This window comes from Alligator sinensis, unplaced genomic scaffold, assembly GCF_000455745.1.
Source record: "Alligator sinensis unplaced genomic scaffold, ASM45574v1 scaffold863_1, whole genome shotgun sequence".
In the NCBI taxonomy this organism is placed as follows: domain Eukaryota; kingdom Metazoa; phylum Chordata; order Crocodylia; family Alligatoridae; genus Alligator; species Alligator sinensis.
Genome location: NW_005843063.1, coordinates 238,327 through 250,937, shown reverse-complemented (window position 1 = coordinate 250,937; position 12,611 = coordinate 238,327). Strand labels below are relative to the sequence as shown.

General features: G+C 42.1%; 1 protein-coding gene across 1 annotated transcript in view; it reads left to right on the top strand.

The window, feature by feature from the left end:
* Positions 1–114: 114 nt before the first annotated feature.
* Positions 115–12,611, top strand: part of PAK2 (p21 (RAC1) activated kinase 2) — a 67,857-nt gene continuing 55,360 nt past the window's right edge. Inside the window, exon 1 of the mRNA XM_025193528.1 lies at positions 115–136. The gene's annotated coding sequence lies outside the window, so the exon portion shown is untranslated. The remainder of the gene's footprint in view (positions 137–12,611) is intronic.

Sequence of the window (12,611 nt, the reverse complement as noted above, 5' to 3'; positions counted from 1 at the left end):
CCCCCTGCAAAGGTGGCAGCTCCAGCTCTGATCTGGGGCATGCAGCAGTGCTGAACAGCAAAGTGGCTGGAGGAGTAAGGAGGCTGTATCTGCCCTAGTCCAGCCTCCTGCCGCTTCATCACCAAGTTCACCACAGGCAAGTGCCCCAGGTTCTGCAGCGGGCCATTCCCCCTAGCCACATCCCCATTTTCTGGTGGCCCAGAGGGCTGGGTAGAACAGCTTCATGGGTCATGTTTGGCAGCCCTGTTTTTAGAGGAAGGAAAAGTATTTTGTACTTGAGTATTTCATTTTTTTTGGATGCACTTGTGAAACAGCTGGTTATGTTCTCTGTGGCTTCTTAACTCTGAGCTAGGCTACGTGTAGGCTTGCTTGTTAAGAAGCTTGGTTGGTTTAATGAATAATATCCTGAGTGTGCAAGTGTCAGCCAATACATCTTGGGTGCTAAGGCAGAACCACGTCAGAAGTCTTGGTATTGTAACTGCTTGCTGTTCTGTGCAGTGCTAACCCACAGTGATTAGAAGCTGATTGGCTGGGAGGAAACTGCACACATGCAGTTATCTTGCAAATGCCCTTCTGGGGAGTTTTTTCCTCTGGAACAGGTGGTATTGTCTCTGTAGGAAATGGGAGAGTGAATTACATAGACTAGTGCTTTGACCATGTATGGCAATATTAAGCTTTATGGCACTGACTGAATCCTTACCTTTAAAAAACAAAACAAAACAAAAAAACAAACAAAAAACAAAACAAAAAAAAACAAAGTAGACTTTTGCTCTGTTTAAAATGTCAGCCCTTAAATAATATGCTTTTTTTTAAACACGTGCATTTAAAATACTTCTTTGTAAATATTGAAGATGACAGGTATGGTCCTAGCTACTGCCAGTCATTTATTTAGGGGTATGAGAGGCTGCACAGGTCTGACTTAGAGATATTTTTGGTTTGGTTTGGCCTCATTCCCTTCTCATTTTCTTTCATCTCTGCCTTCATCGTCACCTTTTGGGTAGAAAGTTTGCTGTAGGGCCATGTCAAATGAAGAACCTGGTCCAGTAGTTACTTGTGTGAAGATGCCAGCTGTTGGGGTCTTGGGCTGGGACCCAAGCAGCACCTTATAAATAGTCTTGTCTGATTGAAATGGACAGGTAGGGAGAAAAAAAGAAGGATAGCAGGGCATGGAGCTGGTGTAGAAGAGAGGTCCCTGGCATAAGTCAAAGATCCTTAATATTCATTAGCAGCTCAGACCCCTGTGAGGAGTGGAGGAAGTTTGTAAGAAATAGTTCAGGTGTGTAAACAAGTTTTTGCAAAGGCTGTTTTGTAGGATGACTCAGATGCTGTGTGGAGCAATGTCTAGATAGATTGATTTATAGTTTGGACACATTCATTGAGAAATGCATGGCTGAGGATTGTTCCAAGCCCCTCTGACAGGTTCCTTCCAAGGTATTTCAGAGTTCTGTAAAATATGAAGTCAAATAACTATAGTTATACATGTCTTGTCAAGTGCCAATGACTGTGGGTCCGCACTGTACAAATATTTTAAGGTCAATTAAATATACTGTTGACAGTTCTAGTAGGGGGAAAAACAAATTGAGAGGCACTTGTCAGGCTTTTTATTCAAGAGTTCATTCAGTCTAGAAACTTACTGTGAACAATTTCAATCATCTTTTTCCTTGTGAAAACAGACTCACTTTGGACCAACAGGGTGGTTCCAAAAGAATACAGAAAGCTGACTGTCCTTTTGAACCTTTCCCATTTTAACTAGAAGGCATTTCTTGGAAATATAAGCTGAGTTGGATTCTCAAGAACAAATCTGTGGTTGTCTGGTGGAGGCTGGAAGATATTACTGTGCAATAAACAAGGGTAGCTGATAAATTGCAATTAAAAATTGCCAGTGCAAACATTACAGAGTGAAGGACTCATAATACTTAAGTGTGTATGGGTGGGGTCGGTTGTATCTCTGTTGTATGATGAAAAGAAAGCATGCTTAATTCTTGCATGTTAGTTAAAGTAGTAGGATGTGCTAAAGGTTCTGACATTAAAATGAGATTAGTTCAGTCAGTGAACTAGCTGAAGATTGGATCATTGCCTTATTGAGTGGCACTGATCTTTAAGCCTTTAAGTTTTTAACTTTAAGGCTTTACATTGCTCAAGATTGATATCTTAAAGCAAAGTTTCATAGCAAGTCTTAATTATGCTAGTCTAACTAGATGCTGATTGGTCCCTTTACTGCCTGTATTCAGTTTATACTTGTGTAGCCTGTCATGGGGAGATGTGACTGCTGTTCCCAGCTGTTCATCTGACCTGCTATATCCTTATACAGATCCTTTCTTTGTCCTTCCAGCTGGGCAGTGGGTTTATCATCTAGCCTTTAAAATTTCACACTTCCTTGCCAAAGGCTGATACAAAGATGGGGGTCCCTACCAGCAAGGTTTCCGAGCAGCACTATTGTACTTGTCTTTTCCCGTTGAAGAGGGAGAAGTTAGTGGGATTCTTGCTAGGAGTCTCTTTTATAAACCATGCTGGTGTTCTCCATATTTTGTATTGGCTTCTGGCAAGTATCACCTCTTGCTGCTGAGGAAGAAACTTCCTGTCTCACCAGCACCTCTGAGGCATCTTGTTGCAAGTATACTTCTGCTTCTGTACCCTTCCTGTAGAGGCTGGGGGAGGGGATTAAGTCTTCAGTACTCCTTCCCCTCCTCAGTCCTCTTGGTTCCTCTTCTCCTCTGACTAATTCTTGTACTTGTGTTCCCAGAAAGCAGTACTGTATAATTAACAGAGACTCCTGGTCCCATGGTGGTTCTGCCGCCCTCCCCCTGCAGCAGGAGGACCTGGGCAAGGCAATGGGCTCCCAGTAGCTCCCATCACTGCAGACTGGACAAAGAAGGCTCCTCAGAGATGTGGGGCCAGGCCCTCCCCAGAAGGAAGAACACAGCACACTTGGTGAAGGCTGCCCCACTGGGACTGGACCCCCCTCCTCCAGGGCAAGCTGGGGAGAGCCTGGCTTGTCAGCACGGAGGAGCCTTCCAAGTCTGGGGCACAGCGGTAGGAGGTTCAAGGAACCCGTTGCCCTACCTGGGCCTCAATACTGCAGGGGGGCTGGACAGACCCACCATGGGGCCAGGAGTCTTACTGCTGTGTTGGGAAGGCCCTACCTGGCCCCTATTGGGGGCACCTCCCTCCCTCCCTCCCTGTGGCGGTGGAATCTGGGCATAGGAGAGTCCACAGCCCCAGTCCCTGCTCAGGGGGGTGAGGATAGGCTGTGGCTCTGCAGCTGGGCAGTGGCCCCCAGTGGCTCCGCTGTGCCTGCTGCCTTCTGCCCTTGGCTCCCTGCCAGTGGGTTTGGCTTGGCATAAGGGGCTGGGGCTTTTCCTGCTGGAGGTCACTTGTTGGTTAAATGGTTAACCAATAGCTCATTGGAGGTGGTAAAAGGGATAATTTTTTAAACAATATTTACACCCCCACTTTGCAACTGTTAGAGCTATGAACTTTATTGAAAAAATTCTGCATCAACTGATGGCTAGGCTTCCTTTTTCTTTTTAGACCAATAGTCCTTTTGCTCACTATGGTTTTTAGTCTAGAGCGTACGGGCAGGACCATGTCCGTGAGGCCCAGGTGTTTGGGCCAACCTGTACATACTCTTTACTGGCCCCGATTTGTCACCCTCCCTGGAATAAACGCCTCTTAAAGTCTTTTTAGACCAAGCAGATGGGCTGCTTGTCAGAGGTAGGGTGGAATATTGAAGCTCCTTTCAAAGTAAATGCGTTTAATTACCTTTATAAAGCATTTTCAGGTTCATAGAGAAAAACACACTATTTAAACTGCTAGTTACCTATTACAGTGCTTAGAAGCATTGTAACCAGTTCACCTATGTGGATAACATATTATGTATTTCCCAGGGTTGTGTTAGTAAATAGACCATTTTCTCCTTTAAAAAATGGATCTAATTGGAGTTAGTTTGCCATTGGAGGCTAACAAACGGGATAAATGAAGGACTTGGTAACCATGTTGTTCTGTTGTTGATGCCCAGATTTTCAGTTTTTAAAAACAATTAGCTTGCTACTTATTAACATCAGGGCAGAACTGTGCTTGAAGGGATTTGATTGAAAAGAGAGTAGCTTGGGAGTCTCTCATTGTTCCTTGTCATAAAATACATTTTAAAGCATGCTTGTCATGAATGGGTATAGATAAATGCTTTCCTCCCTTTCAGGTATTTTATTCCAGAAGATCCTTTATAGCTTATGGCTGAATTTAGCTACAGGGCCTGCCAACTTTTCTTTTGCGGAGGCAGGTTTACTCAGGGTTACATACTTGAATGGGAGGTATTGGCTTGTTATTGAAATATATTATGTTGTCCTGGAAAATTAGCAGTTGCCTGTTGCCAACAAACTGTTGTTATGTTTGATTCTTGAATCGGAGCAGTTCTTACGTCCATGAGTTAATGAAGTCAACCGTGTTCTTTTTCTGCGTGTACTTCTGTCATAAGATATATTTTATACTTATTACAGGTACAGGGCCTGGGAACCTGGCGAAGCAAATGCAGAGTTACTGCTGGTGTTCAATGCCAATCTGAAATACAGGTGATGGCAATTAATGGGAAAAAATATCTTGGTCTTAGTGTAGTTGAAGAAATAGGACACGGCAGGGACTTGGGAGCCTTTGTTACGTCTGTGACATTTGATAAGCCAGCTTACTTCTCTCTCCCTGTTTCCCTTAGTACTTGGCTTGTCTAATGTAAGCCTTGTGGGATATGGTCTGTGACTTACATGTTTGTACATTGCCTGGTACATTGAGATCCCCACTTCAGTGGTTCTGGCTATGGCTCCTAATGTCATAACAATAGTAATGTGACTTCATAGAATGACAATGGTTAAATCCATTCACAAGTTAGAGATCCCCTCTGGAAAGGGAAGGGTATTGATGGTATGTTTGCTTTGAAGCAAGCCAGAAGACATGGGTCTGATCTTTCACGTTTGATGTTTGGACCACCAGTTGCATATTTCAGATTTGATACTTTGTTGGTTATTTGAAGAATCTGATATGTTCTATTAGTGACTTGTGGGCTGGCATTTGATAAACAGTATTGAGTTAATATTCTACAGTTAGCATCTCTGTTTTTCTTGGGGCTTTCTGAAATTGCCTGTCATCCTAGTAATAAGTACATGCAAGCGTATTCAATATTTCATTGTATGATCAAATGTTTTGTCAGGTTTATCTAAATAATTTTGATGAAATGTGGCTCAAAGTAGGGGACCAGGAAGTGTTTTTGACAGACTGAAATACATTTTAAAAAGTAGTATATTGTGGTGTTAGATATAATTTGATATAATACAGTCTTTTTCTCCTGCAATGACTGCTAAAGTGAGCAAGAATAAGGGCAGCTGGCTGATGTTTTAGTGATGCAGTCTCTAAATGTTTCTGAAATTACTATGCAGTCTTTAAATGTTTCTGAAATTTTTTCCTTCCTGTTAAGGTGAGGGTACTGCATTAATGTCTGACTCACTGTGCAACCACAAGTTTAAACACACCCACTAGCTTGCAACTGTCAGCAGATATGGTTTCAGAGGTTTTTGATGGGGCAAGTCACCATGGTTCAGACATCTGGTCCAATGTATTGGGGCTTATTTCAGAAATCTATTTTTTGCCATAGGGAAGATTTCCTTCTTCCTAATATCCTCTTGCCTTTTTTTAATGTTCCTTTTTCTAAAGGAAATACTGTACAGCAGGTGCATTAAATAAATGGAGCTGTTTCTGGAAGGGTGCATATTTTTGTTAATTGTTTTGCCCTTAAAGACTTTCTCTTGGAAAAAGTCCCTGGAAGTGGACTTTTCAGTGGAAGTTAGAGGGTGGGGTGACCAACTTATGGAAAAATCGCTTTTCTTCCACACCTCCCTGGTGTTGGTGGCTGATGCAGAATGGTTTATCCTTGTTCTAAAGATATACTACAAGGATCTTAGTTTGCAATGACTTGGACTTGAAATTAACTGGTTGGGCACTCATTAAAATGTTTTTTGGTCTGAAAATGTTGATTTATTGAAACTATATTTGCAGAAAGAGTTGGTTTAAATGCATCTTTGATGTTTGGAATTATTTTTGTTTTGAAATTTTACTCATACTAAAAGTAAGGATTACAAGGTTTAGTTGAAATGAAATACTTTGAAATTACTGAAAGAAAATGGTTCAGTTGATATTATCTGAATTTGTCAGATTATAGTGCATGCGGAATTAGCACTTCGATATTTTTGCTGTGAATCTGGATGGCAAACGTCAAAACAAATCTCAAACTCTCATATGAAAAAACAGGACTGACCCAGAGTTCTTCGGGTGTTGTTGTGGACAGCATGGCTTATGTTTGCAGTTGATGAGCTGTAGGACCACAGAGCAAAACTGAATAGGCATGTTCTTGTGTTTGAATTGTGGATAAAACACCTTTAAATAGAAGAGAAATTCTGGATGTATTTTTAATGAGGCCAAGTCTTTATGAAGTCAACAGTGATTTCAGTTGTTTCTCTTTTACTTCCTTTCCCATCAGAATGGATCATATTGACTGTCCATGCCTAAATGGGACAGATGAACAGAACTTCCTCCAGATCTAGCCAGAAAGAGCTAAAAGCTGTTCCTCTTCCTTGCCTGCACTGAGCACATTGCCTCCAGGGTTTCCCATCTCTGAGCTCAGGATCTCTTCTCCGTCTTTTTCTGCTTAACACTTTAACATTTGATTGGCTGTAAATCTGGTTCAGAGCTAGAGGGTTTTACCTACTATCCATGAGGCCTGGTATTAAGCTTGCTTGCCATGGTTACCAATACACCTGCCATCATGTTTTCTGCAGTCCCCAATGAGGCTTGAATACGTTTCCAGACACTTGGGTTTGTTCTTCAGCTGTTTACTGGACAAGGAGATACAACAAGTGGAACGAAGACATCTATCAGTGAAGTACAAGGGCAGTGCTCTGAACTCCAGGCTCCATTTACTTTCTTACTGCTGTATAAGGACAGTGGCTGTGACTTTTTAAACCAAGGTTTGACCTTGTACCCTGATAGGAACTGTCTTTTTGGATGTTTGTATTCAAAATGTTATGTCTGTCTAGCTGGCAGAAAGAAGGGGACAAAAGCTTTTTCTTATTGTCCCCATGTTAGAGTTAAATGACTTGTGCAAGAGAAGGTTCTGTGCTACTCTACTTCCTGGCCCTCTTTGGGGGATTTCCCTGTTAATAATTTGAGTTAATTTTTGCTTCAGTAGTTGCTTGGGAAGGCTCAGAACCACATGGAAATAATGTTGTTCTTGACTAGTTCACTGTTGCATACAGAGTCTGAGTAGCTAGAATGGTAACTCTTTTGCTTAGCAAAAAAAATAGGAATATGAGCAGCAAAGGGTCTATTTGTGCAAATTCTAAGGCTATTTTTCAATTACACCCACCCCGTTTACAACCAAAAAGTCATTGCAGATAAATTAGAGACTTAATCTTTGCAAAAAGAAATAAATCCCTGTACATGGCCAGTTAGGTTTTCTTGGCCAAGACATGATTTCAGTGAATTTACAAGTAGATGCATACATTTTAAGGCCACAAGTTACCATTATGGTTTCATAACTGGACTGTATTATCCTCATTTTGTAGATGAGGAACTGAGGCACAAAGAATGAGTGACTTGTGCAAGGTCATGCAGGAAGTCTGTCAGGGCTTGGAATTAAATCTACTTGTCCTGAATCTCCTGTCACTGTTGTTAGTCTTAATAAACAAGACCATCCGTCTGTATTCTGCTGCTTTGTACATGCAGTGAACCTCAGTAATGGAATAAGTAATCTTACGAGGGAAGGAGTAGTGCATGAGCATTCCTTGGTAATTTGGTATGACAGACTGGTAAGCCTCCTAGGTAGACATGCTTTTAATAATAGGGTGCACCTCCTTGTCTCATCTAGTACATTTGCCCTTGGGAGACTGAATGTGTGGTGCTGATTAGTGTGGAGGAAATGCTACTGGGCTTCCAACACAGCCTTTTTTGGGGAAGAGTTGGGAGAAGGAATTCTTAAAGAAAAACAATTGTGGAGGATCAGCTTCCACCCTAAAAAGAAATAAAAATCGCAGTTCCAGATGCTTTCAGGGTGCAAGTTAAACTGGTTTGCCAGGATATTCATTTTAAGATGAAACACAATCTTCACCATGCTTCATTTTATTGTGGTAGTGAAGTGATAGGTCACAGATATCAAACCAAGGTGATTTAAAATTAGGTACCTAAACGCATATTTAGACAGCCAAGTGGCCTGCTTTTCAGACTGTTTATGGCTTTCATGTTGTTCTGCAGTATTGAAAATCACTGCAATTTTAGTTGGGTGTCTGAATATGGAATCATAGAAATTAGGGTTGGAAGAAAACTTGAGACCCAAGTCACCCTTTGGAAAACTCCAGCTCTTAGCTTTTGCTTACTTCTTGAGCATGGAAAAATAACATAGCAATTCTTCTATTGCAAAGAATTCAGACCACAAGTCAGAATGTTTTGACATTATGGATTTCTATTTGACATTTTTGGTGTTCTCTGAATCATTGTTAGGCATTTGAACACCTAATAGCACTAATATTGTGTGGCACCCTTAAACAGTTGTCATGGTACCCCAGTGTGCTTGTACCACTGGTTGAGAATCATAGATATAACCTGCTTTTAAAATGTCCAGTGAAGGGAGGTTGTGATTATATAGGAACTTATGCCCCTTGGTTTGAAAATTTTGCTGAAAGTCGTCTACCAAGAGAGGTTAAATATTAGTTCAGTTCTCTGTGAATAGATGTAAACATTTTCTTTTTCCAGTTTCAATCACTCCTGTGGCCACTTTCAGTTCAAAACGTGTTTCTGAATTGTTGAGCTGGATGTATTTCAGCCAGCAGATGAGAAGTAAGGTACACAGACTGCTTTAGCATTTGTAGGTCTCTTGAACAAAATACTAGTACTTTTTTCCATGGGAGCTCTTTGATAGGAAATAAATGCAAATGTTTACATTAGATTAAATATTACTTTGAAAGTGGCCAGCTTTGCATGAAGTACTGGCACTCAAAAACAAGTTGCAATAAATCTCTCTGACAGCATCCCAGATTTAAACTTAAAGGATAAAGTATGGAAATGTATATGATAGAAGTCTTTTGGCCTAGTCTCCTTTTTGCTCGAGAGGCTTGGGTTATGGGTACAGGATTCCCAGGACTTTTATTCTCTTCCCTCATCCAGTGTCAGTTGGTTACTTATTCTTTGCAGTAAGTAGATTTGTGATCCATGCAGCCAGGAAATTCATATAGTAAACCAGATTAATTTTTTTCTACTTTGAGGGAAATGCAAATAATGGCGGATGATGTAGTAGTGGCCAGTTGTTATAGGTTGATAATTGGCCCCACCCAGTTTATCTTTATCTCTAGGGGAGTTTTCAAGACCTTCCCTCCCCACCCATAGGAGTTATGGAGGGCAAGGCTGGTACCAGAGGAAGTGTGGCGATAGCATAGCAGAAAACTTAGACATCTAAGTACCAAAAAATAATTAGGTAGTACTACAACACTATTAATGTTGCTATATTGTCAATGAAAACGAGTGCAACTCTGGCTTTACCTGGAAATGCTTCATGCTGTAGGCCTGGATCCAGTTTTGGAAATCAGCTTTGGAGATGGGATAAATAATCAAGGTTGCTGTTGAAGAAAGCTACCTAGCAGCTACGGATGTAGTATTTAAGTAATCTTCAGGGTTGGGGTGTTAAGACATCTCTGTTCAAATTAATTTTAAATAAACAAATCTGGGTTTTAGTTCTCCTCTGTGCTATATGCCATAAACCAGCATTTTTCCCAATCTCTGTTCCTTGTGTCCAGATGGAAATGAATTGATGGAACTGCTGGGTGGAATCTTGTGATGCAGCCTGACAGCAAAACACAGCCCTCCCTCCTCTTGTCATCTCCCAGTATTGATTGCTGGGCCAAGACAATGCTACTAACTCATTACTTTATGAATTTAGATTTATTCCCAACTTACCTGAAAGCATTGTGGGTCTGGTTGAGAGGTTGGTTAGGAAGCCTTGATGTGTTTTGTCTGGTTATTCCCTGAACTCCCCAGACAGTTCCAACCAGCTTATGGAGATAGAAAAACTTGAAAATGGTTTGGGTGCTTTTTGTTGCAAGTGGATGAGTGGACTCTGGATTACAGCTCTGGTATCTCACTCGTTCTAACTCGCTTTTGCTTCATTTTTGCATATTTTACCTTGAAAGGATGTATTCTCTACTTTTTGTCTTTCACTTGTAGCATCATATGGTTTACCTCCCTTTGCATGGGAATTAAATGGGAACTGCTTTTAGAACCTGGAGTTTATTTCAAGCTGCAGAATTGGCCTGGTGTATACTGTCCCTGGCAGCTTGTGCCATCTGAACTGATGTTTTATAGCCTTAAATGTGGCTGCTGAGATATCAAGCAAGTCTGCCTGCCATTAGCATGCTCTTAGCACTGTCCCTAGGTGCCCTTCTGGAGCATACAGGAGCACTGGCAAGCAGAGTTGCTATGTTTTGGCTTTTCTTAATTTCTTATGGAAAATTGGATTGGATTGGAAGGGGAACAAGAAGGGAAAACAAAATGGTCATGGCTTGTTTGTGTTAATCTTATTTCCCTGCGATAATAAGATACAGACTTTTAAAAATCATTTGCACAAGCATTCTTTTTCCTTTATCACTCTTGATATTTAAGTCTTTGGTACATCTTACTATTGCCATATATATTGTTTTGTCCTGATGCAGTTTAGATGCGACTTGCAGTATTTTGTTTTCTGCCTGAGAATTTGTTGTGAATGATGGGAGTACTTCTGTTGCATATCTTTTTGGTGAAGTAACTGGTGGCAGACATGTTCTTTTGCATGTGTGGTGGTTCCAACTTCTGTAGGCCCAGGAAGTGAGAGATTAGGTGTCTAGATTTACAAAAATATTCTAACTAGAAAAGTAAGTTTTTCTTCAGGAATTTTAGTTGGGACTGGTGATTAAAAACGGATTTACCTGTCTTCCTCCCAGGAAGCGTTTCGATTTAGCAAGACTGAACACATTTCCTAGCCTACTAGAACAGCCATCACTGCCCTATGAAATTCTCAATAGGGAAAAATGTGTTGATTTTCCTTTTTCTTTCATATTCTTTTATTTCTTAGTCTGTGTAGTGTCAGATATATTGCTTTTATACATAAAGCAAATAAAAGCTTTGAGATGGGTTTTCTGTGTCAGGCACTTTATACTATGAGTAGAAGAATCCTGACAAGGATTATGCAGTCTGAATTTCCCCTTACAGCAGGTGCCATGCATAAAGCATTTTGACACTATGACAAAGCTGCTGAGCTGTTTGTAGTTGTTTTTTGTTTTCCCATGATACGTGTGAATGCCACAGTCCCTGATATAGGAATCCTTGTACATGGCCATCGACATAGGTCACCCTCTTAAAAGTACAGTGGAGAAACACTGGTTGTAGGTAACTGCTAAAGCTGGTGTTTTATGTGCCGTGAGGGTGCTGCCATGTATAATACAGATGTTTAACTCTGTGCAACTCTTTTGAAATGGCTACTGTAATTTACATCCTGTTTTTGTAACAGAATTAAAGTGTGTAAGAATGTCAGATCAGAAACAAGTTTTTAAAAGTAAATCATTATAATAGTAAAATAAGGCACATTGTATACACTTTGTAGTTGGAGTATAACATTTCTTATCTTTATAAAAGTATTTAATAAAAATATAAACTGCAAGTTCTGTGATCACATATTCAGAGATGGCCTTCAGTGTCTGAATAGTCTAAACAAGAATGAGGTCAGAGTTTGCACTTCAGATGTTCAGAAAGTGATTAGAAGTGTTCTCTAGTACTTGAGTGAAAAAGTGTGTTAGAAGAGAGTGTAGTACTAAGGTAGCTGAGCAGAGAGAGGTAGTTAGCAGGGGTGCACTGATAGAGATTTTGGGGGCTGATACTGATTTTTAAGGAGGCATATCGGCTGATACCAGATTTCCGATACAGCTGCGTGCAGCTGGTATGTCTGTTGTGGTGGAAAGGGTGTGCGGGGGGGTGCAGATCAATGCCCCCCGCAGTGAGGGAGGGAGTGGGGCAGACGCTGCCCAGCCGGTGTGGGGCAGGCGGGCGGGCAGGCACGGGATGGAGCCGTGGCTTGTCCAGGTGGAGGGAGGGTGAGAGGAGGGGGGGCAGCTCACGCCACTGTGTGCACCTCGGTAGGGCATGGGTGGGGTGCCCCCAGATCTGGGTGGGCTGAGGCCGGGGCTGTGCTGGGTTCTTTTCAGTGGCAGCTGGGTTCGGAGCAGGTAGTAGCAGCACTGGGAAGGGGCTACGGAGGGAGGGGCAGCAGCCACCCCAAATTTTGCTGTAGCCCACACCCCAGTGCCCTTCCTCCCAGAACCGCTGCCCGCCCTGATCCCAGCCGTTGCTGAGAAGAGCCCGGTGCAGCCCTGGCTCCAGCTTGCAGCTGCTGCCTGCCTGCCTTGCCCCGCGCAGATCCAGGGGCACCCCACTCCCTGACCCCGCGCCCTCCCTCCGCCTTCCCATTGGAAGCTGCCCCCAGATGAGCCGGGGCTCCATCCCACACCCTGCCTTGCCCTGCCCCGCCCCGGCTGGGCAGTTTCTGCCTCAGCCCC